At 36.6% G+C, this 25,792-nt stretch overlaps 1 long non-coding RNA gene across 3 annotated transcripts; it reads left to right on the plus strand.

Moving 5' to 3' along the window:
- The first annotated feature begins 157 nt into the window (after positions 1–157).
- Positions 158–5,535, plus strand: LOC132051478 (uncharacterized). Of its 3 annotated transcripts, XR_009413727.1 has the most exons (5): positions 158–232; positions 404–486; positions 588–3,501; positions 4,566–4,711; positions 4,863–5,535. It is a non-coding gene; the product is annotated as an uncharacterized LOC132051478 (long non-coding RNA). The 3 variants fall into 3 exon arrangements; XR_009413726.1 differs by having other exon boundaries at positions 164–486; XR_009413725.1 differs by having other exon boundaries at positions 164–3,501.
- The last annotated feature ends 20,257 nt before the right edge of the window (positions 5,536–25,792 follow it).

Below are 25,792 nucleotides of genomic sequence, written 5' to 3' on the forward strand. Positions count from 1 at the left end.
TGGCCGTGGTTTTCCCTTATTCAGAAGGGTTTCCACGTAAAATCTTGGTGTCATTATTGCTGCATTTTATTCTTGCTAATTTAACCATAAGTTAGTGTTCCGCGTTTATCACTAATACCGTGAATATTATTTTTGCGGGTCTATTTTATTCCCAACAAAAATGACCAACTTTGAGCTTCTCATAAGTTACATAAGGATGTCTTCTTTCGCCTGAATTATGCGAACCTCACAGGTGAGTTTTTCATGAATTCCTCGTCTTTTGCTTCGAAGTTTCTAGTTTCTTATCTATCAGTTGCTGAATGGTTCCAGTTAGTACTATTTTGCTTCCTATTGTGCTTGGGATACTTTCAATTTTTAACTAGCTTTAACAATTCTTTGTACCATTCAAAATTGTACCTTTTAGGTAGTATTTGGCCGCTTCATCTTGTGACCATACTGTCAAGATACAGAATATGGATAGCTTTACCTCGTAGAAAACTCTTATAGGTAGCAAACACTAATTGCCATTTATCTTTTTTACTTCTCTTTCCCCCTTTTCCGATCAGCTTCTTTCAAATTCTTCATCACATGCAATGTGTATTATCCAGGACATGAACACTGGCTATGGAACTTTGTATTCTCTGTCGATGGTGCTTTTCTCATCACAGGTACATACTGAAATTGTTATGAACTGTAAGAATATTTCTGATATTTCCTCCTGGCTATAGTGTAACTTAAGAGTACTTATTCTGTCTTGTGTCATTTGGATGGGGCCAGTGTCACGACCCAATTTAGCTGTGTCGTGCGGGCATCTACCTTTCCCACCTCGGTAAGCGAACCCTTATCCCAACGATCTCAAATACATGAAATAATAAGTAAATAAGCGGAAGAGATAGAAATACGTAAGTCTGACATAATAATAAATAGGATATACAAAATACATCACAACCACCCCAGAAATCTATGTATTCATACAAGAGCAACTACTAGAATCTACGAGTCTGGAAATATCAATAATACATCAATAGTCTGAATATGTCTCGGAATATCAAGTAAGACATAAAATAAAGGAAGAATCTCCAAGGCAGCGGACGTCCCCGTGCTCACCCTGTAAGACTCTAGGGAAAATGAGCTAAAAGAGACATCTGAGAGTGGAATGAAGGATAACGGATTTCATTTTTATTTTCTCATTTCTTTTATTTCATAAGTTTGATTAAGTTTAAATGGGGCTGAATTAGAATATTTAACAACTTAGGGTAAAAAATTAAAATATCAAAAACTTGTAATAAACCCAACCAAATCCCTCCCCGTTTCCCCATTTTTCAAACGTCTCCTCACTTCTCTTCTCTCTATATTCTTCTCTCCCCTTTTTCCTCTTTAACCCACTTTTTTCTACTAATTTCTCCTTCAAGAACGCTTTCTCTGCAAATTCGAGCTTTTTCAGGTACCCATTTGTTTTTATTCTTATTTATGTTGTTCTTATGCTCATTTGGGACATGGGATTTTTTTTTCCTATGTTTGCCTGATAAAAATATTTGAAGTTGAAAATCGTGGTTGAGTCTAGATATCAGTTGTGAGCGCAGTGAGAATTTGAAAGTATCGTGCTACTAGGAATAACCAAAAGGTTGTGAGATCATTCACTTATTTGTTATAGAAATTTCAAAGATATAAAATTTTTGGTGTAGTGTAATGGGAGTAATAGCAAAATGTGGTAAAATTTCTATTTCATTTTATATTGCAGTGTTTCCTTTTATGGAACCATTGTTGGGGTGTTGCTAAAAGAAAGGGTATTTTTGCCTGTGGGTTTTATTGTTATTAACAAGGACAAGGACTGATTCTTGGGTTGACTCACAAAGTGATTTATTGAGATTCTGTTGGTTTTGTCGAATAGTGAGATTCTTGAATTATTGCTATGAAATAATGAATTGTTGTATCTAGTAATCTAACGCTTATATTTCTATACTCTTAATCTGAGCCAAATAGAAGGAAAAAAAAAAAGATTGGGTTCACCTTTGAAGATAATTTTTGGGTCATATGAAACAGTCTTTTAGGATGTATTTTGAATGGCACAATTGTTACAATGCAGTTATGTGACCAAATTCTTTTCTTTTTCAATTTTGAAGAAGCTTATATGAAACCGTCTTTTAGGATGTACTTTGAATGGCACAATTGTTACAATGCAGTTATGTGATCAAATTCTTTTCTTTTTCAAACTGGTGTTATATATTGCTCTCTGTTTGCAAGAAATATTTTATTTTGTGGCTGCTATTGTTTCAGAATTTCTCCTATGTTTAATATAATATGATTCCATGTTGAACAAGAAATTGAATGTCGCAACCTTGTGGAAGTTTGATCTCAGTAAATCCACCTTCTCAGCGAGCCTACGTACTCAGTGAGCCCAACTACTAGGATAAGAAAACTTGGTGTATACTTGCTCCATATGTACCTGATATTCTGTCACTTTAATGAGGCCGAATTCCTGAATCCAGATTGACTAGTATTCTAGTACAAGCTTTTGGTCATTGCTACACTCATGCAGTTCAACATTTCAAAAGTAGGTCTTGATAACATCATTTACCAAACGGTCGAGGATTATTTGACATTTGTAATTTTATTTGTTTGCACATGCTCCAGTATCACACCCGTAGAATAAAGTTCATAAAATACTATACTATCCTTGACAATTTGGGGGGAAAAACTTCTTATCTAGCTAAGTTTGGCTGCTTTATATTCTTTACCTAGGGATTATATTCCTCCTGTGATGTAACACATCAATTAGCCATAAACTAGTACATCTGTCTTTAATAAAGAGTGGATAAAGATTGACTTTAGTTTAAAAAAAAAAAAAGGGTTTGAAAAGATAATTCTTATCTGATGAACATAGATGTAGAAGCATATTGTAGATATGTTGAACATATTTCAATTGTATGTTAGTTCAATAGCATCTATGGTTATTTATATATGAAATCTGAACCTACACAGGTTCTATGTGTAAACAATCACATATTGTTTAAACAACTTGGGTTTATTTTATAACTTCGAGAAGTTTATTCATTTGTTCTATTGTTGACAATCTTACGATGCTTTATGTATGTAGATAAAATGGCAAATAAAAATCAAAGAGTTTATAAAAGAAGGCCTAGAAAAAAGGTTAGGCCAACGGAAGAGGAGTCTGCTCTGGCTAGAGAAGCAGATATGTTTCCACAAGCTCAGGTAATAGAATAAATGACCTCATCAGCTCATGGTTCAGTTAGAGAAGAAGAAAGCGCAGAAGATGAGGAATCGATAGATCAGGAAGAAGACAATGAAAGTGGAAAAGAAAATGCAGAATATGAGAAATCAACGGATCAGGAAGAAGAAAATGAAGGTGGAAAAGAAAATGCAGAAGATGAGGAATCAACGGATTAGCAAGAAGAAAATGAAAGTGGAGAAGAAAGTAAAGAAGAAACAAATCATGATGTACTTTTCAAACAAAGAAAAAAAGTATTACATGATGAGAGTATTGCCCCTTCAAGATCAAATGTGAGTGTTTTTTTAAATTATCATTACTGAAAACAAAGAGTAGGTGTTTTAGCATCCATTTAGTATTTTTTATGAAACTACCACAAGTTCAAACAACAAATGGATGATTAAACACCTACTAATTGTTTATTGCAAACAAACAGTTGTTATTTAAGCAACGACTACTTGTTTATGGTAACAAATAACAGATGTTTGTGGCTTTTTTATACCTTGTTTTAATTAATCAATTTTATAATCATGTACAGTTTGCTGATGATTCTAATACTGAGGTACCCGAATGCATCAAGTCCATTGATCTTACAAAGTTCTCTTAAAGACACATTATTCCGTGCGCGATGATTTTTCGGGAAAGATTTTTGTAAAGTCACTTCTAGGAGGAAAAAAATTTGTTGAATTTAGAGGAGTTCTGGTAGAACATGATATTTCAGATAGGTTCAAAAAAAGTTGTTTTGGGCATTTCCTTGATATTCCAATGCAGCGAGTGAATTTCGGGTCGCTAATATTTCATGGTGTTTTACTTTGACATATCATTTGTGAGAAAAAGATGAAACTGTGGTTTGAACATGAAAATATGCCTGTTTATTTTGGCTTGAGGGAATATTCCTTGATGACCGGACTAAGGTGCCACCCCTTTACTTCTGGAGAAGCATTGACTAATCTGCTAAAGAATGATGAACCACTGTGAAAATTTGTTTCCAAGAAAAGAAAAAACATTAATGCTAACTTCCTCCTTGAAAAGATCAAATCACCGAAAACACCAAAAAACTATAAGTTTTCACTTGCATTGGTTTGGTTCTATCACTGCATCCTATGTGCAAAAGATGTATCAAGTGGTGTTGATGCCGACATGATCAAGCTAGCTTGCAATCCCTCTGTCTTCAACGAATATCCATGGGGTCTCAAAAGATATCTTTTGACTGTCGAGTATCTTGCGAAGCCAATAGAATTTGAATACAACCTCTACGGCTTCCCGTGGGCGTTCTTAGTAACTAAATAAATATTTTTTTTATATTATTTTACTTTTAATATTTATATTGATTGTAATTGATTATTACTCAATTTAGGCTTGGGCCTTTGAAGCTATTTTGAAACTTCAATGAAATGCTAAGAATGTCCCCCCCTGAGAGGACATTGCCACGTATGATCAGGTGGATGTCGTATGGAGCCCTAAAAAAAATCTACAGATCCATTCAGTACAACTGATGAAAAGGTAAGGCTCTAAAACATGTTAAACAACCTGAGACTTGCTTAAATAACTTGAGGTTGTTTGAACTAAACAACATTCAGTTGTTTAATAAACATGAGGCTGTTTATAAAAGAATATCATAATATTGACTTTTTTTTTTGTTCTTTCTATGCAGGTAGTGCACCCTTTCCTGATTCCTACAAATGTAGAAAAGAGTGAAAAATACATGAAGGACCTTGAGCTATTTTCCAGTGAGAAAGCCGATAGAAAATTTGATATGTTAAAAGCAGAATTGGTTGGGGTGACAACCATCACAACAGGTGAAGTAGGAGCTAGAGAGGTTGGTGGTGAGGACAGGATCCCAGTAAGGAGCGGGGCTAAGGAAAGGAGATCACCAAGGGGCGGGGGTGCGGAAAGAAGCTCTCCAAGAGGCGCGGGTGACGAAAGGAACCAGTGGAGCCCTTTAATAAATTATGGTGACAGAATTGCTGGTAGTATTTTGGTGGTCAGTATAGTGAAGGAGGTGTTGGTAGAGGATCTTTTGGTGATTTTCTTTCAAATGTGAAGTGCTCTTATGAATATCTTACCTATGCGGAGAAACAAAGACAATTGAAACTAAAATTTCTAAAATGGAGAAGGAGTTGTTTGAACAACTTCTTGTTGTTTATTATAAGTAATCAAGAGTTGCTTGAACAACTTCTTGTTGTTTATTATAAGCAACCAGTGGTTGTTTAAGCAACCACTAGTTGTTTACCTACTTTTTACGAGATATGATGTTATTGTATAAGCAATCAGGAGTTGCTTGAACAACTTCTTGTTGTTTATTATAAGCAACCACTAGTTGTTTACCTACTTTTTACGGGATATGATGTTATTGTATAAGCAATCAGGAGTTGCTTGAACAACTTCTTGTTGTTTATTATAAGCAACCAGTGTTTGTTTAAGCAACCACTAGTTGTTTACCTACTTTTTACGAGATATGAGATTATTGTATAAGCAATCATGAGTTGCTTGAACAACTTCTTGTTGTTTATTACAAGCAACCAGTGTTTGTTTAAGCAACCACGAATTGTTAACCTACTTTTTAAGGAAAGAACTTTATACTGTAAACAACAATATCCACATGTAAAGACCAATAGCAAAAACAACTAATATAATAAATTGATTCAGTTGTAAGTATAAAACAGATTGATTCAGTTACAAGTACGAATTGAAGCTACACTACTGCTTGTTCCTTCATTTTTCTCTCTCTGAGACTGCACGTAGTTCTTTTGTGACCAACTCTTTTGCCTATGGAGCATTTATTTTTCTTCTTCTTTGAACCCCGCTCCAAGACTGAAGGTGCCCACTTTCTTTTCTTTCTTCCCGGCTTGCACACCACATACAGACAAGGTATTTTACTCTCTAAAGGCTCTGGAGGAACCCAAATTCTTCAGATAGCACTAGATGAATTGATTTTTTATATGCATGTTTGTATGACCATACTGAATAATATGGAGAAACAAAATCATACACTCTTAATACATAATCATCCCCGAACTGGGTTCTTATCACTGCAATAGCATGTGGACAAGATATTTTGTCCAAGTCAAACTCTCTACATGAACATGTTCTATTGTTTAGATCAACCTTAGCCACTGCACTGTGACCAATGATGCTAAGAGTGTGGAAGCTTATTTGATGGGCCAATAGTGTATTGCCGATCGTCACACTTTCTCTTATTGTTATTTCAATAGAAAGGACACATATGGTTGATGTGTTGGCCAACACCATACGCCTCTCATGAAACTTTTGAGCAAACCTTCTATTTATAGAATTGAATAGAGCAGTAATCGGGAATTCTCTTTCCTCCAAGAACATTGAGTTAATTGACTTAACAATGTTGGTGGTCATTACATCATACCTAGAACATCAAGAATACATACATATTAACTAAGAATCTGCACTGTAAACAATCAGGAAGCGCTTGAACAACTTACTGTTGTTTAGTGTAAGCAAATATAATTTGTTTAAGCAACCACTGGGGTTTATAACGTATCTGTTGCCAGGGAAGTGTGCTCTACTCCATCTATGAAAACCAATATCCTCAAGATATTTGGCGACGCTCATATCCAAATCTTTGATTTGTTGAAAATGATCATTAAACTCGTCCCTCCGATATGCGTTCGCTGCATCATAAAAATGGTGCATCCAATCTCCACAGTGAAAAGTTTTATAGATGCTTTCACCAAGGTGCCTCATGTAAGCTCCATAATGAGCTTCAGTATAAATCTTTGAAATTGCTTTCTTTATAGATGGACGTCTATCAGAAATTATACACAACTCATTAGTGTTGGGGACGATCTCGAGCAATTGTTCAAAAAGTACTGATACGAGGCATCATACTCCGAATTTACTACACAAAATGCCACGGGGAATATTTTTCTGTATCCAGTGCCACAGCAGACAACAACACTCCGCCATACTTTCAAAACAAATGTGTTCCATCAACAGCTAGGACTTTTCTTGTTTAAGCAAACACTACAAGAAAAAATATATTTGGCAACAAAATTTTTTTTGTTGCCATAGATTGATTATTGTTGCAAAAAGTACTTTTGGCAACAAAAAAAAAATTGTTGCATGAACTTTTCCCAACGGCTGTTATTGCAACAACGTGCAACAACTTTTTTTTTTTGTTGCCAAAAGTACTTTTTGCAACAATAATCAATACTATGGCAACAAAATTAAATTCTTTGGCAACAAAAAAGTCATTTGCCAACAATAAAACTAAGTTGTTGCCAAATATAAATTTTTTTGTTGCGATTTCTATACTTTCTTGTAGTGAAATCCATTTATCCATGCTCCATAGGATACAAAAAAATACAAGAACCTGTCACGAGAATCAACCTTCAAATCTGTCTTGCTTCCTTCATTTGTAACATGAATCATATGACGGTACTTATCTATAACTTCATATCTGTGTCCTGGTGTTCCTCTTGTCAAAGATTTTGCAATATAACTACCTACCAGACACTTCCACTAACTAATCTTGCATCCCAATTCTACACGAATTGTTTCCTTAATTTCTCTTGTAGATAAACTGGTCCCCTCGATAAACTTATTCTCAATCTATTTAGCAACGACTTCAACGGTTGCATGTTGATGATGGCTTGTAAGATGTTGCACTCCACATGTGTGCATATTATAGTATGTGGTAATACGAAACCTATCGGTACCCTAAAACTTCATAGCTCGCAGTCGCCACTTGCAATTCTTATCTACACATTTGACATTGTAGATTTTTTTTTTTTTGTGTGTGTGTGTGTTCTTTACAAGCTCAAAACTAAAATTATTCTTTACGGTAGCAAGCTTCAACGGGACTTTCAATTCTTGCTTCTTCTTAAAAGTTAGACCCGAGAAAAATCTTGTGCCGTCTTCACGACTGTGGCTACATTGCGTTGAGCCCTCAACCCCCTGTGTATTGCTTGGATTAATAAGATAATCTGTATCTTCTTCTGCCCCTTCTACCCTTGCCGTATTGTAATCAAATTCTAGAAACTCTGAAGTAGCTTCTACCCCGGCTGTGTTGTAATCAAATCCAGAAAAATTTCTAGCTTCTTCTTGCCCTACCACATTGCTAGCAAGTCCAGGGAACACTGCAACTGCTTCTCCAGATTCTGGAACTTCTATCGGCCCAATTTCAACCATATTTACTAACTAATAAGTGAACAAATCGTCATCATCCTTTATTTAAGAAAAATGTGCTTTTTCCGTTGCAACAATGCTGAGCATGTAAGTGATTGAGGGATCCTTCGGCGCACAACATAACTTACACCTAGTAATGATGATATCAACAAACTCAACATACGTAACATCCCTCCTCACTAGTATCGATACTGTAAGACCACTCTTTGACTTCCAGCTATAATGCTCATCGGTCTCTATCCATTCACCATGTAGATCAACTGCTAATAGTATTTTGTCCCCCATTAATTGTCACAACACCTGCGGATATTATAAAGATACATATTAGAATTTGTGACAATATTATAGTCAGTACGGTATTTATACATAGAGAATTTATATGCAGGTTCGTAGTGTAAACAACATATGGTTGTTTAAACAAAGTGTGGTTGTTTACATGGAGCCTGCTTGTGCAGTGCCAACTCTTAGTATAAATACCATGCGGTTGTTTAAACTACATATGAATATTTAAATACATTAGGATGTGCAGTTTTTTAGTGTAAACACTACATGGATATTTTAAAAAATATATGATGTTTATGTAAACACCATGTGCAATGCAGGTCCTTTGTGTAAACACCATGTAGTTGTTTATAAACGACTACCTGTTGTTTATAAACAACATGCAGTTGTTTATAAACAACTACATGTTGTTTATTAACAATCCAGAAGAACAACAGAATGTTTAATTTAGAAAACGATGAAGAACGTTAAATTATTACCTTAAATCACTGAGATGAACTATTTATCCCCTTTGAAGCAAATGTCCAAACAATGTATTAAAAAATTACTATCAAGAACAGAGAAGTAACACAAATTCAAAAATCTCTGGTTTAGTGATGAAGAAGAAGGCAAATGCAGATTTCATTTTTGTTCAATGAACATAAATCTAACCCTAGTTTGAAGAGAACAAGGCGTTTGAAAGACCGAAATGTGCTGAGATTGAAAAAGAAGAAGAGATGTGGAAGAAGATGAAGATGAAGATGAGGATGAATGTGGGCCTGGTTCATTAATTGTCTACGCGGGAATGACATGGATAAATGGAATTTTTTGTTGGCCTTTGGCCAAAAAACCCTTTTATATGTTGGGCTTTTTTTATAAATAGAAAAACTTTGGGGTGTATAAAAATATTTTTTTTAAAATGAGCATAACACATTAATACCTAATTATAATAGAGTCCCTTTTACCCAATTTTTTAAAACTTGTGTCCCAAATGCTTAAATAAATAACTCAAAAGTCGCTTTTAATTCCATCCCCCACTACACTAATAGCAACTCTCGCACCACTATCAGCCACGAGAAGCACAGGTCAATCCTATCTGAAACTCTGCATTCATAAAGAAATGCAGAAAGAGCAGGTCAGTACAAACAACAAGTACTAGTAGGTATCATAGGCCGACTAAATTTAGCTAACACATATCAAGTCAATAAAGTAAGACTAACAGGTAAACCAACAAGGTATAAGTCAAACACAAGCCAGAATCCAAGTACACGTCATCACTTAAGTTTAGCATCTAAACCCAAATGTGTACAGTCTCAAAATACTCCATCAGAATCCGTATATCACAAGAATATCACAATAGAAGCCATAATACAATGCAATGCAATAATGTATGAAATGTGTATGCAATGCATATGCAGTGTACACATGTACTCCAATGATGGAACATCACATCTCGGTAGCACAACCCATAAGGGACCCGCGAAGTCCATGTACCTCACGGTTCTGACAACAACCTCGGCAACTGCTACCTCATGATTCCAGCAACAAACTCGGCAATCGCTACACTCATACCTCGATTCCAGGATAAACACCGGACATCGGTCCTCACGTCACTCTCATTCAACTGAGCCCAGCTCGTAACATTATTTCCTTAAGTATTATCAATGTATCAACAGTATATCATCAAAGATGAGAATGTGTGCAATGTATGAGTTCAATGTCAATAATCAAATCAATATCACAAGTACCACGCATGGGCACACCACCAATATCATGAAAAGGCTACATAATAAGCCATAATAGAATACAATCCTCGTATCAAACGTCAACAAGTTAGATACTATAATATCATGGTCAAGATATATCAATAGTATCCAATATCTACTATCTCCACGTGGCATCAAGCCAACAATAATAGAACAAGATAAGTCACAACACAACGGGGTGGCTAATCCTAATCACACAACAGGGCCCAACCTAAGATAATATCCAACCCAACTTCATACCCGAAGGTTTACATGCTTTCTCCGATAATATCGTCTAAATATATGCTTCGCTAAACGAAGTCTCACCATAGAGTAAACCGTAACCTACCTGGAAGGCCGAACAACAATATCACCACTAATCAATCCTTAGACTTCCCTTTCCTTTGAGCCTCGAGATAAAGAAAGTCTAGGCACATTCGAATCAAGAAATTAGAATCAAGAAGAATATCAAACAGACCCTACTTCTATTCAAGACCTGAATTCCCAACCTATGAAATGGGTTTTATGAACTAGAAGGGTGAAATTAAGAATCTAAAGGTTCCAAGATGAAATTAAAGCTCTAGGTGATCAATTCCCATCAATATCAAGCTAGAAGAATCAACAATTTATTCAAATTCGAATTCTAGGCAAAATCCCCAAATTTGGGTATAAACCCTAACTTCCAATTCCATAAATTAGCCTCTAATTAGGAAGCAATTATGAAATAAAGGGTTCTAATCATCAATTCAATGCTTAAAGAAGCTAACCCATGAAGCCTAGAAGAAGAACTCATGGAACCCTCTTTTAATCTTCAAACACTTAATGAACTATCAAGATAAAGAAATTCTAAGGTGATTAAGGACAATGGAATGGTAAAGGGATTAGAAGAACTTACCACCAAGAATTTCCTTCAAGAATATCCTAGAATTGCTCCCAATAGCTCCGATTTCATAATAGTAATAAATGAGGGACTTAGGGCATTTAACACTTCATTTAATGAATTAACTGCCCGAAACCCGCTTCCGCGACCATCAGGCCGCTTCAGCGGTCCCATGACTGCTACAACGGTCATGCCCAAATGGCATTGGTCGCTTCGGCGTACAGGGGTAACCACGATAGCATATCGGTGGCTGGCCGTTGCACCGCGTGTCTTCGTGCCGCCAAAGCTGGCACCTGACCCTAGAAAAGTCCCCAAGTTTTCATAACTCAACCCGAATTTCTGACTATTTTCCGAGGCCATCTGCTCATATACCGGATATGCAGACATACATAAAAACACGCTACGAATGCACTCGTGGCTCGAAATTTCCAACGGAAGTCTCGTTGACCGAGTCAATCCATATCTCAATTCCAACTTCCCAACCCAAGTCCCAAAATGAACCCGAGTGCATTGGAAATCGAAACAAATACGCACACAAGTTCTAAATGACCATCCGGACCTCTCGGAATCGACGAATTTTTGAAAAAGATCCGTTGACCAAAAAGTCAACTTTGAGTCAATTTTTTTTCTCTTAAAGCCAAAATTTCCCAAAAAGTCATCCTAATCAACCCCGAACACCTTGGGAAGCGTGTCAATGGTCCTCTCGGGTCAAAAGTGAGCTAACAAGCTCGGGAAAAGATCCGAAAGTGCCGAAAAGACTATAACGACCAAGCGGGTCGTTACATCAGATACCAATTAAACCATCGCTCGTCCTCGAGCGTTGAAGGAAAAAAGAACGGAGAAGTACCTGAATCAGCAAACAAAGAGGATATCGACTATGCATATCGGACTTAGTCTCCTAAGTGGCCTCCTCAATAGGACGATGCTTTCATTGCACCTTCACAAAAGCAATCTCCTTCGACCTCAACTTTCGAACCTGCCTATCCGAGATCGTAATAGGCTCCTCCTCATAGGTCAGATTCTCATCAAGCAATATAGAGCCCCAACGAACAATATATCTAAATCTCTAGGCAAAACCCCCAAATTTGGGTTAAACCACAACTGCCATACATCTTTACTTAGGAAAAGAAATTATGAAATAAGAGGTTAATCATCAATTCAATGCTTAAAGAGCTAAAAAGCTTGATTTAGAAGCCTAGAAGAAGAACTCGAATAACCTTCAAACACTTAATGAATTATCAAGATAAAGGAGACTCTCTAAAGGGATTAGAAGAACTTACCGCATCCGTATCCCCCAAGGTCTAACCTCAAATGCATCAAACCAGCCAACCCATCGGTGATCTCAGGCGATCCCATGACCGCTACGGCGGTTCTATTGGCTATACAAAGCCTCAAAAGGCATAACTCAGCCGAATTTTTGACTATTTCGAGTGATAATTGTTGTTGTACGCAAACTCTACCAATGGAGGTTTCGTTAACCTAGCAACCCCATCCTAATGACAACCAAAACCGATAACGCAAGCTCTCAACATATCATCGAGCATCCAAAAACAACTTTGAACAACTTTTTTTTGTGAGCCAAATTTTCCCAAAAAGTCATCTCAACCCATCGGTCTTAGGGTGAAACGCGGTACTAAGATCCAATCCGGTATATCCCAACTCCTCAAATGAAAAGCTCTCCAAAAGCAAAAGAAACGGAGAAATGAAGTGAAGATAGTACCCCGATCGTGGCCTCCTCATATGATTCAGAAATGGGAACCCCATGCAATCTCATATTATCCTAAATGTACAACTTGGCTGACTTCTCCGCTGTATAAGAAATGTGAACTGGAATGAAATGAGCGGACTTAGTCGACCATCAACTATCACCCAAATCGAATCAAACTTAAATCTCGGATCTTTTCGTTTGCTCTTTTTGTCGAAGACCCGCAACGAAATCCATGGCAATCTTCTCCCACTTTCAAATGCGTCAAACCAGCCAGGAACGGGCATCCTCTCGAAGTACACCACCGGTCGTAACCAAACCGATAAACGCCTCTCATTCATCGAGCAAAAGTTTGGCCTTGCGGTACAAACTTTTACCCAAAATGGGAAGTGAAGATAGTACCCCGATCGGATATGATAGAAATCCCATCGCCTTAAGACCTAACTTTTGCCCAAAGAATCAAACTAGGCCTATTCGGATCAAAGTTTCACTAGGGAATGGGCATCTCTAAGGCAAACTTTGCCCAAACTTTTTCTTATAAGGTGCAAACTCTACCTTGAATCCAAAACTCTGTCTGGCTATTTTTTTTAAATTTTTGACTGAGCGGGGTTCGAACCCGGAACCCATAAATTTTTAGGCGAAGGTCAAAAATTAAAGACCAGTGCTTTTAAAGGACATTCCGCGCAAAAAAAATGAATCTGTAACACCTTAAGAATTCATAAAAGAAAAAGTCCATTCCTATCACAATTAAGCTTTCTTTAATCACTTCATAACACAAAATTGCAGCGTTCAGTATCTTGGATTTAATCCTAAGATACAAAAATATGCTCCATTCCGCTAACTAAAATTAGTCGTTTTAGCAAACTAAATTTGACAATAATAAGATAAAAAATTTTTTTTACAACAACTCTACTTATACTATTTTGATTGTCAGAGCATTATTTAAATGAGAAGTTTAAGAAGAGATGAACAATTTAGAAAAATACTCTTATGATTAAGGCTATTAAATTCCTTTCTCATGGTATACAAAAATATTAAAACAACTATTATGGACCAAGAGTAGTATAGTAGTAACACATTTCCTAGTAGTAATGAAATTTCGTTATAATTTACCATCATTCCGTACTACCTTAATCATGTACAACAGATATGAGCTTAAAGACTACAAGTGTATGTGTATGGTCAAGCGGCGAAAAATTGCTTATTTTGAGAAGTGCTTTTTCTAAAAGTATTTTTTTAAAAAGTATTTTTGGTGATAAGTAGTTTGGCTAATTCATTTAAAAAGTGTTTTTGATATGCAGATTGTGTTTGGCAAATCTTTCTAAAAAAATGCTTTTAAGTGTCAAATTATGAATAACAACAAGATCACAGTGATACACATGCTAAAAAAAACGCTCTCTAGAGAAACCCTAACCCTAGCTAAACCTTAATATTTTCCATCCTTTTTTCTGGCCACCACGGCCACTGTGCAACCTCCACCGAAGGTTGTCCAGTCATCAGCAACACCCCTTAATACTATACAACAACCCATGCAGCTTTTGCAACCCCAAACCTATGCGACAACCTTAAAACCTATACAACCAGTTCAAAACTTTCCACCATTATCACAAAAGAAGATCACGTACTTGCATGGAGAACCAAGATTCTTGTGGGATGAAGAAGAAATAAAATAGATGATAAAACAAGAAAATCTCCAATATGCCATTTTTGGAAAGTTTTCATATGGTTGGCCTGATATTAAAGAGCTTCGTAAACTTGTACCAAAGCAGTGTGAATTGAAGGGAGAGTGTCCTTTAGGTTTGTTAAGAAATAGGTATGTGTTTCTTCGTCCAACCCTAGTTGAAGATTATGTGAATCTACTATCGAAGCCTGCTTTTTATATTAATCATCAAAATTGATGGTATCCGATGAGAACCCTCAAGTGGGATCCTTGGTTTGATCCTGATATTGAAACAAGCATTGCTATTGCATAGATATCTTTCCCTTATTTGCCTCCGAACTTCTTTGTCAAAGAAGTTGTTTTTACTTTAGCTTCAGCAGTAGGGAAGCCAATCCAAGTGGATATGGCAACAAAAAATCAAACCAGGCCTAGTTGTGCAAGGGTTAAATTAGAAGTGGACTTATTGAAAGATTTGCCTCAAAGGGTAAATATTGGAATGAGAAAGAAGATCACATGAGAGATTATTGATAAATGGATTGAGATTAATTATAATCACCTGCCAAAGTATTGTAGAACATGTAAGTTACAGGGGCATAACGAAGTTGAGTGTTTCAAGATTCATCCTGAATTGTATCCTGTAGATGAGGAGGAAGATGTGCAGGATGATAGTAATAAGAAAGGAAGCACAAATAAGAAGCAAAGTACTGATAATATTGATGGCTATATATAGAAGAATGATCACAAAGTGGTACAACATACTGAAGAGAGCTCAATGAATATGGAGGAGAAGAAGAATACAAAAGGAGATAGAAATCAGAAAGAGGATAAGAAGGAACAACTCCCAAGGAGAAAAAGATATAAAGGGTGGGGGGGGGGGGGGGGTATAACAAACCAGTTCAGGGATAGAAAGCAGTAGCAGACAAGAGAGATAATGTGATGAAGGCTAAGAATGATGAGGATCCTACAGGTGTTGCTACTAACAATATGTTTGGTGCTTTGGCTACTAATAATGGTGAGGAACCTGCTGATGTTAATACTGCTTATGAAAATGTAGAGAAAGAACAAGGCTCAAAAAAGGAGACTGCTAAGACAACAACAACAAAAGGGAAAGAGACAGCAAAACCATGGGTAGAGGCATCTTTTGGGAAGCAAAATCAAAAAAGTCAAGAAGGAGGAGAACATAGTTTGGGCAAGGTGGTTCCTGATACTCAAATGACAGGCCAAGAGAAACTACTTGATGGTGAAGGAGTGAAGGCTTCTGATACTCAAGAGTTTGATTAAGGAAAACAAGTGGATGGTTCAAAATTACTAAAATGGTAGGATCCTTTGGGTGGAAAAACTGGTAATGAATTCTGTGTCCACAAATATAATTCCTGATAAGCCTTTGGCAGTTGTGGAAGCATCTTTGGATCAGCTTGAAGCAGAGAGTAAAGGAGAGGATGTTGATAAAGGAGAGGATCCTAATACTTTAGATCCAAGAAATTCTTCGCTGCAAGCGTTGCATAATGAAAATTTAGAATATGATGATGTAGACACTGATGAGCAAAGAGACATAATGGAGGATGAGTCATTGGATCCTAATATTGAACAGATTTCAAGAGATGGAGATTTATCTCCTAAGCAGACTAGTAGCTTAAAAAGTGGTAAGAGGACAAAGCAAAATGTTGTGCCATTTCAAGTTACTACAAGGAGTAATAAAAATAAACCTCTCTGTTCTCAATGATAGACAAACTATTATTTTGGAATATTAAATCAGTAAACACTCAGAATTCTTTTGAGAGGTTAACTGATTTACATAGGAGGCATCATTATGCAGTTATAGCACTTATGGAACCTTTCTAAGAGCTTGAGGTGATTGAAGAATACAGGAGAAGGTTAGGTATACAAAATGTAATGGTTCATGTGTCAAAGAAGATTTGGTTATTCTGGACTGAGGAATGGCAAGCACAAGTTATAATTGATTCAGTGCAGCATGTTACTCCCAAGTTGTCTCATATAAATATGCAGTATGAAACATATGTTACTGCTGTGTATGCTAAATGCAGTGGTGCAGAGAGACAGGAATTATGGGATTGAATTGGATAGGTGGCTCTTAATGTTCATGTGCCCTTGATAGTTGGGTTTGACTTTAATATTATTCTCAAACCTGAGGAAAAGTTCGGAGGCCTTCCAGTTCATCATCAAAAACTACTGAATTTGCTCATTTTGTTAATAATTGTAGTTTTTTGGAGCTAAAATTCTCTGGTAGCAAATACACTTGGTGGAATGGAAGAATAGAGAAGGATTGCATATTCAAAAGACTTGATAGAGTTCTTGGCAATCAGGAGTTCATGGAATTATTCCCATCAGCTGAAGTTGTTCATCAGATTAGACATGGTTCTGATCATGCCACTCTCCATGTTGTTTGTGATTCTCAGATTGAAGTGGTAGTTAAGCTTTTTTAAATTCCTGAATTTTTGGACTTCTCATCCAAAGTTCATGGAAGTGGTGGAAAACATTTGGTGTTTGGATTTTGTAGCTAATCCTGTCATTGAGTTGTAGGCTAAAATGAAAAAGGTGAAGCAGGCCTTGGCAAAGATGGAGTAAGGAAACATATAGCAATATATTCCAACAGATTTCCACTATGGAGGATGTGATCAAAGTGAAGGAGCTGCAGTTTGAATTGAATCCCTCAAGTCTGAATAGAGAAGCTTTGCATAAAGCTCGGGCTGATCTTAATAGATATTTATGCTTAGAGGAGGAATATTGGAAACAGAAATCTGGCATGAGGTGGTTCAAGGATGGAGACAGAAATACCAAGTTTTTTCATAATTAGGTTAAAGGAAGAAGGAGGAAGTTGGCAGTTCATACTATACAAAATAGTCAAAGGACCGGTTAAACGAACGCTAGATATCGTACGGAAGTCGTGTCTTTCTATCAACACCAAGCCGTTAGACAAGAAACATCGTGTGATTATAATATGCTGAAGAAGATTCCTAAGGTGATCATTAAGGCACAAAATGAGGTCTTGACTGCTTTACCTAGTAATGAAGAAGTCAAGAATGCAGTGTTTGGATTAAATGGGGATAGTACTGGTGGTTCAGATGGTTTTTCAGGCCATTTCTTTCAAACATGTTGGAGTATCATAGGTGGAGATGTAACTAATATGGTAAGGGCCTTCTTATGTGGTCAAGAACTGCCAAGATGCATCACTCACACAAATCTTGTGCTGATTCCAAAAAAAGGAGAATATAAACGCCTTTGCTGGTCTAAGTAATTTTGCTAATAAAATCATCTCTAGAGTTTTGCATGAAAGAATTGTTCCACTGTTGCCTGCTATAATATCAAGCACTCAGACTGGTTTTATTAAAGGTAGGAGCATTATGGAGAATGTATTACGAGCTCAAGAGATCATCAGGGATATTAATAAGAGAAACAAGCTACACAATGTGGTGGTAAAGCTTGATATGACAAAAGCTTACGATAGAGTTTCATGTATATACTTAACTAAAGTGCTCAGATAGTTTGGTTTCTCTGAAATTATTATAGATATGGTTTGGAGATTGGTTTCAAACAACTGGTACTCAATATTGATTAATGGGAAACCTCATGGCTTTTTTAATTCATCAAGGGGTTTGAAGCAAGGTGATCCACTCTCTCCAACACTTTTCATAATAGCTGCTGAGGTTTTGCCCAGAAATTTGAATGAGTTGCATGATGATCCAGCATTCAAGGGCTATGGTATGCCAAAGTGGATTCCTCAGCTAAATCATCTGTCACATGCAGATGACACAATCTTATTTTGCTCAGCAGATCCTGTTTCTTTAAGAAAGATGATGAAGGTCCTAAGAAACTATGAGAAAGTGTCAGGTCAGCTGGTAAACAATGAGAAGAGTTCTTTCTACCTGCATGAGAAGGTGCTAGCAAGTATTGTTGGTAGAGTAAAAAGAAAGACTGAGATGAGGTAAGGAAATTTTTCATTCATATACTTGGGATGTCCAGTCTTCTATGGAAGAAGAAAGATAGTGTATTATGAAGGTTTAATCAAAAAGGTGATGAATAGAGTAATGTCTTGGTAAAACAGGTTACTATCATTTGGTGGAAGGTATATTTTGATTACTCATGTTCTGCAGACTATGCCGGTTATCATATCTCACGAATCCATTAAAATGGGTGATTGAGCAGCTGCACAAGATTTTAGCCAAGTTCTTTTGGAGTAATACTACAGGAGTTAAAGGAAAACACTGGGTTGCATGGGAGAAAATGTGTTTACCAAAGGAGGAGGGAGGTCTTGCATTCAGATCTCTACATGATATTTCAAAAGCTCTTTTTGCAAAACTGTTGAACCCCGGGACCAGGCGGTGTCATTATGGGGGGCTTTCATGGCTAACAAGTACTGCAAAAAACTTCATCCTGTTATTGCACAGGCCAAGGATGCATCTCATGCATGGAAGAAAATGGTAGCTGTAAGGGAAGATATTGAGCACAATATATGGTGATTGATCAAGTAAAGTACCTCTACATTCTAGTTTGATAACTGGACAAAACAAGGGGCATTGTTTTTTGTGGATAATGAGCACAATTTGGAAGATGAGACTGAAGTTAAGGAATATATCTTGAATGGAGAATGGGATTAGCATAAATTAACTTCAGTTTTGTCAAGTGAAACAGTGGAATACATTGTGGAAAATATCAGTCCTACTTTGGTGGAGGCTGATAATGATAAGGCCTGGTGGATGGGGGAAAACAGGGGTCAATTCTCTGTTAAGAGTGCATGGGAAGAGGTAAGGCAAAAACAAGAAACCAGATCAGTGTATAAGTTTATATGGTTGAAGGGCATGCCAATAAAAATCAGCTTCTTCCTGTGGAGACTGTGGAAAAGTAGAATTACTACTGATGATAATCTTAAGAGGATGCATATCAGTCTTGTATCAAGATGTTGGTGTTGTGAGGAATATAAGCAAGAGACCATGTCTCATTTATTTCTAACATCTCCAACAGCTTTTAAGCTTTGGAAACAGTTTGCTTCTTGTGTTTAAACATAGGCGGCTACAACCGCAAAGTTATTACACTTCGTGGACGGCCTCGCATCACACAAGTTGCAAACCATCTTTCAAGCCATTCTTGCTATCCTATTATGGGAAATATGGAAAAGGAGAAATTCTATCAAGCATGGCAGAAATACTACATATAGCAGAATGGTGTATCAAGTTCAGCAGGCCATCTATCAGCTGGTTCAAGTGAAATATCCATGGATAAGGAGGCTTCCACCAGACTGGCCTTCTATAGTGGAGATGCTCACACAATATAAGCCAAGGCTTCATATTCATAAGGTTGTTTGGGAACTGCCACAATATGGCTTTAAATGTAATACTGATGAAGCTTCTCAAGGGAATCCAAGACTTAGTTCATATGCATTTTGCATCAGAGATGATAGAGGGGATCTTATGTATGCACAGGCTAAGAAACTAGGCACAGCTACTAATATGGAAGCTGAGACAAGAAAGAATCAAAGAGGCTCGTTCATTATTGTTACTCTAACAATGCGGCATGTTCGGAGTTAAAAGCTGATTCACTGGCATTGAAGAACATTATTCAGGATGTATGGAAAATACCTTGGCAGCTAGTGGAGAGGGTAGAGATGATGCAGCACAGAATGGGGCACTTGAACATGGACATCAAGCATGTTTTCAGAGAGGGCAACCAACTAGCAGATTTTTTGGCAAACACTGCTCTTCAACATGATGAGTTGCTAGAGTTTCATAGTTTTCAGGAGTTGCCATCCAATGGAAGGAAGATTATAAACATGGACAAGTCACAAATTCCATCATTGAGGATCAGAACAAGGAAGATTCAGCATGCTTAGAAGGATTTATAGCTATAGGAGTTATTTTCTTTATCATAGTGTAAATCTATCTTGTGTGAGTCAGTCATCAAGATGGTTCAAGTTTTAAACTTTATTTTCTGATGTAGAAGACTTTTCTAATTAATGAAAAACCAGAAGGCATAACTTTATTTTCTGATGTAGAAGACTTTTCTAATTAATGAAAAACCAGAAGGCATGCCTTCTGGAAATTTAAACTAAAAAAAAAATGAATAACTACAAGTATCAATGAACATTTACTATAAAGATTATTCTATAGAGAAATCATTTTAAAAATCTATTATGAAAGACTTTATTTAAACTTTTACTTTTATTTAATTTAAATTTAAAATTTGAATTTATTAAAAAATTTAATCAATATAATACATAGGTGAATCAAAGCATATTAACATTGTCATTCTTTAGCTTCAAAAAGAGTAATAAGTTTGCTGGAAGACCAAAAGAAAAATAAACATAATTTTTTGATCAAGAAATGAATTATATCTGCAGTATAAAATTCAAAATATATAAATACAACTTGATAATTGTAACAAGAATATTAAGTAACTGTAATTTTATTTGAAATATATAAATGTATTGAGATCTCATTAAGAATCAAAATGAGTTGCTATACGTAAATATGTATAATTAGAAATTAATGAGGGATACACTTGGTAAATATGTATTTATTGTAGGAATATTTTTGTCTTAATATAAATAACTATGTCACGACCCAACCCCGTAGGCCGCGACTAGTGCCCGACCTGGGCACCCGTACACACCCATTAATCAGATATGGCGTACTAATAACTCATACCGGACAAATAACATATATTTACGAGAAAAAGGGAACGTCGCCCAAAGCTGTCACAAATATACATATACATATATTTGTCATAACTTCCAAGAAATAGTATCACATGTAAGCCGATAAGGCTATCATAGCATAGGGGACGTCCAAATCACAAATCACACGATTAACACCCGACCGAATAGTGAGTACCCATACCCACACATATATGTCTACGTACCTCTAAGAATAATAACGAGAATCATATGACGGGACGGGGCCCCGCCGTGCCGAATAGACCCGTACATATATGCAATAACCGAATCCGGATCAAAGTATAGGCTCGGAACAAGTGGACCGCTCCAAGACAGCTCGAACAGAATCTAAGCCGGTGGATCATCCAAATAAGTATACGTACCGCGCGTGACGAAACGCCTTCGAAGAAAGCGGGGTCGAGCATACGGAATATGTACGAGTTGGTATGCAAAGCATGAAATATAGTAAACAAGATCATAGTCAAAACCCGAAGTACGGAAAGTGAATGCAATATTCAAAATATCAAAATGCTTACTCATAAAAATACAAATCATGCATAGGGCTCTTAGAACGGCGTGGTCGCCCGCCCGTCGTTGGCGCCACACCACATCATCACACCGAAGGTTTCATATCTCCGTATCCCCGTCACACATCATAGCATATCATAACATCATAACATATCATAACACCATAAGCGGTACCCGGCCCTCTAGCGAGGAACTCAGTGAACCATAACACATCATACCGCCGAATATACATAGCGCGCACGATAACATAACCGGCCCGGACTCGGTGAAGGAGGTAATGACAAAATGCACTGCAAGCAGTCGCGAGCAACTATATGCAATTTAAAACATTTTCAAAAACTCGATAGATTAATCAAAATGAACCATCATTTAAAAACGAGGCGATAGTCAAATCAAGTTTCCTCAGGGTCGTTCGAAAGCATATCAAATAGAACTTTGGACTCATAAATACGTATTAAACTATATGAAGTAACTTATGGAACTTAGGGGCATAATCGTCGTTGTAAACTCGTTAGAGAAATAAGTAATCGCCGCCGAGGGTTAAGGCGATCGTTACACTAAATCCTTTCAAAAGTCGTTAGTACACACAAAGGAGAGTCTCGGGGCCCACGGATGAGTATCGAACCAATCCGGGTCCATTTATGAAAGTTGGAGACCTTATCCATCGTAGAATCTCCCGCGAACGTTTCAAGCGATCCGAGCTCGTCTATGGAAGTTACGATTGTTCGTAGTTACAAAGCCTTTTTGGAATAAAAACCTTTATAAAATCTTTGAAACCAAATCATGTAAAAACATAAGGATCATGGTTCGACTGCATTAGGAGATCCAACATTAAGAAATGAATAGAAATCGCACACAAACTCGGACCTTAAGAATGGAGTTACCCCGAGACTCGTATCACAAGCTACTTACGACTAAGACATGCCACAAGAAGGAAAGGGTAAGCTTCACATACCCTCGTCTCGCTTCCTACGTAAATACAACTTAGGCCTCGGCTTCTCAAGATCTACAACAACATCATTTGGTATCAAACATTAGCCATAGATTCTTAAAACTCCAATTTCGACTAGCACTTAATTTTACGAAATTTGGGCAAAGATTTCCCATTCAACATCCCCGAGATTACAACTCAAGCTAAATCTTCAACAACAATACCAACAACCATTCTAGCAACATCAACAATTAATTCAAAAGGCATTCTAACGTCAATAACTCTTTTCTACATATTTCGACAACATTCCATTTACGTTCAAATTAACCACCTATGATCAAGCCAACATCAATGCTTACATACATTCAAGTACCAATCCGAAACCATTCAAACAAAATTCAAGAACAACTTCAAGCAATCCAAAAATGATCACACGGCCCAACCAATGGGCAACACCACCCGAAACTCTCCAATTGCCATAGGAACAACAACAACACATGTCTTTCTTCCAAATTCATAAACCACACCAACATTCCACACATTAACAACATTAACCACAATAACACAAAAACTATATTAAAATTACATTATCTTCTCCAACAACCCACAAATGATTCAACTTCCCTTTAAATCATTAAACCATCATTTTACATCATAGAATCCACAACAACAACAACCAAAACACTAAGTAAATTTAGTTCATTCCTTGTCACAAAACAGCCCATACTCACGGCTCAACATCAACATACAAAGTTTCATGAATTTCATCCATTTCTACATACTATTCCCTCCGTTCTAATCCGTTAAACTCTGAACAAACTTGTTAACAATGAAAAGGAACCTTAATCTTACCTCAAGTGCAGCCACCACGTCCACCCTTCTTCTTGGTTGATTTTTAGCTCAAATTGAAGGCAACGCGACGTACGACACTTTTCTCTTATGGGCTTCGGAATTCGGGCGCGGATTTTGGTCAAAATTAGTTTTTCTCTCTAAGCTCTCCTCTCTCTTTTTCTCCAGAATTTTCTGGGTGTTTTGGTATGAAATATGAGGAGAAAAGGCTGATATTTCATTTAAAAAGGTGTGGGTAATGGGCACGACCGGTTGGGCTCGGGTTGGGCCTGGCCCACTGACCTTTCTGCCTTAAAACGTCCATATCTCCTTAACCCGATGTCGCCTGTGAACCCACGACTTATGGTTGGAAAGCTATTTCAATTATCTACAACTTTCGTTCTGGGAGTTTTCCCAAATTCCAAACTCATAATACCGTTTTGACCCTCGAAGTCAGATCACCCGAAGACGTTTTCTTAAATCGTCCTTTTGGAGGGCTTACACTCATTTTTAGCTTATGGGTCCTTCTTAGGACTTGCTCAACTTCACATGTACTACCCATATATCTCTTCATATGTCCTTTATAAAATCCCGACATGTGGGTCCCACCTTAACACACGGCCACTTTGGCCTTTTCATGAAATTTTTATTTCAACTTCTAGCCCCTAATTTCCCTTAATATTCCATACCAATAAAATTCATAAACAACTTATGCATTACACCAAATCGAAAAATAGCCTTGTCCTTAACTTGTCGCAACTAACTTAAAATATTCCAACGTACAAAATACGGGATATAACAAACTATCTGCTTTTGCTTCTGCTTTTTTTAAGAAGCAGAATTTTTTTGCTTCTTCCCAACCACAGAAAAAACTGCTTCTGCTGTTTCTCAAAAGCACTTTTTTTTTTCTTTGCCAAACACCTTAAATCTAAGGAAAAAGTGCTTCTAAACTTTTAAAAAAAAAAAAAAGTTTCACCAAAATTTTGATTTTCGTTTCTTTTACTTAAACCCTAACACTCATATAACTCTATGACCAATGGATTTTTTGTTGAATAATAGATAAATAAATAAACAATTTCATTCTAATTTTAAAAAAATCAATATGTGTTTTTGTGAGAAAAGGCCTAAAATAGTACATTATTTTTGGGCTTGGACTTAAAATCATTCATATTCTTTTACTTGGAGCACTAATAGTACACAATGTTCACTAAAGTGGTGCATTTTTAGTCACACTCCAGAGATTTCGCTAAATTTTAACAGAGATGAAATGGAGTCATGTGTGATGTTAGGTGTCTTTATACGCTTTTCCTCCATCTTTTACCCATATTTATACCTTGTTTTAGAACTAAATGCAGTAAATACACCTAACATCTATTGACTATTTGATATGGTACTATTTGTGCTTTATTGTGGAATCTAGGTACTTTACGTTGAAAATGCTACAAAGGTGATGATGAAGAGATTTGGAGCAAAATTGAATAAAATGTGGAAGAAAATAAAAGAAAAGAAGAAAGGAGACAAAGTGGGAATGCAATAATTACTAGATAATGATTAGTGCATGATGAGTCAATGATTAAAGAGAATGTAATTGAAAAGAAAGAAGGCAAAGAGAAGAAGAATTACCTGATCAACGTGGCAACCTATTTGAAGACAAACAAGAAGAAAGAATTGAATTGGGCAGCAATTCAAATCTCAAAAGGAAAAAAATGTACTTGGCATCATGCCCTCGCTGGGCGAGAGTCCGGAACCAAAATGATCCATTCAAAGAGGGATTGAACCAAAATACCCCAGGAAAAAAAAGCGGTACAAAAGTATCTTTAACGCAGTAAAATATTGCGTTAAAGGACTTAACCATAATGGCGCGGTTAAGTCATTTAATACAGTATTTTACTACGTTAAAGGAGCTCTTCCTTTTTCTTTTTCTTTTTTCTTTTGGTTAAACTCCTCTTTCTTTTACATTTTCACACTTTTTTACTTACTTTAGCCATAGATAATCATGCTTCGAGACTCTGAAACTTGAATATTTTATTTAGAACCCTACTTATTTTTGTGCGATTAATAAGGTAGGCTCAATACATCAAGGATAAGCAAAACTTCGGATTGTCGTTTTAGTGGTTGAAAAGTGCTCGAAGTCCATTTTTGTTTGAAGACTTATCATCATTAGCTTTAAGTTATTTAGGTTTTAGGGTTTAGATTTAAGCATGTTATTTTTTCAT

This window comes from Lycium ferocissimum, chromosome 4 (genome assembly GCF_029784015.1).
Source record: "Lycium ferocissimum isolate CSIRO_LF1 chromosome 4, AGI_CSIRO_Lferr_CH_V1, whole genome shotgun sequence".
Lineage (NCBI taxonomy): Eukaryota > Viridiplantae > Streptophyta > Magnoliopsida > Solanales > Solanaceae > Lycium > Lycium ferocissimum.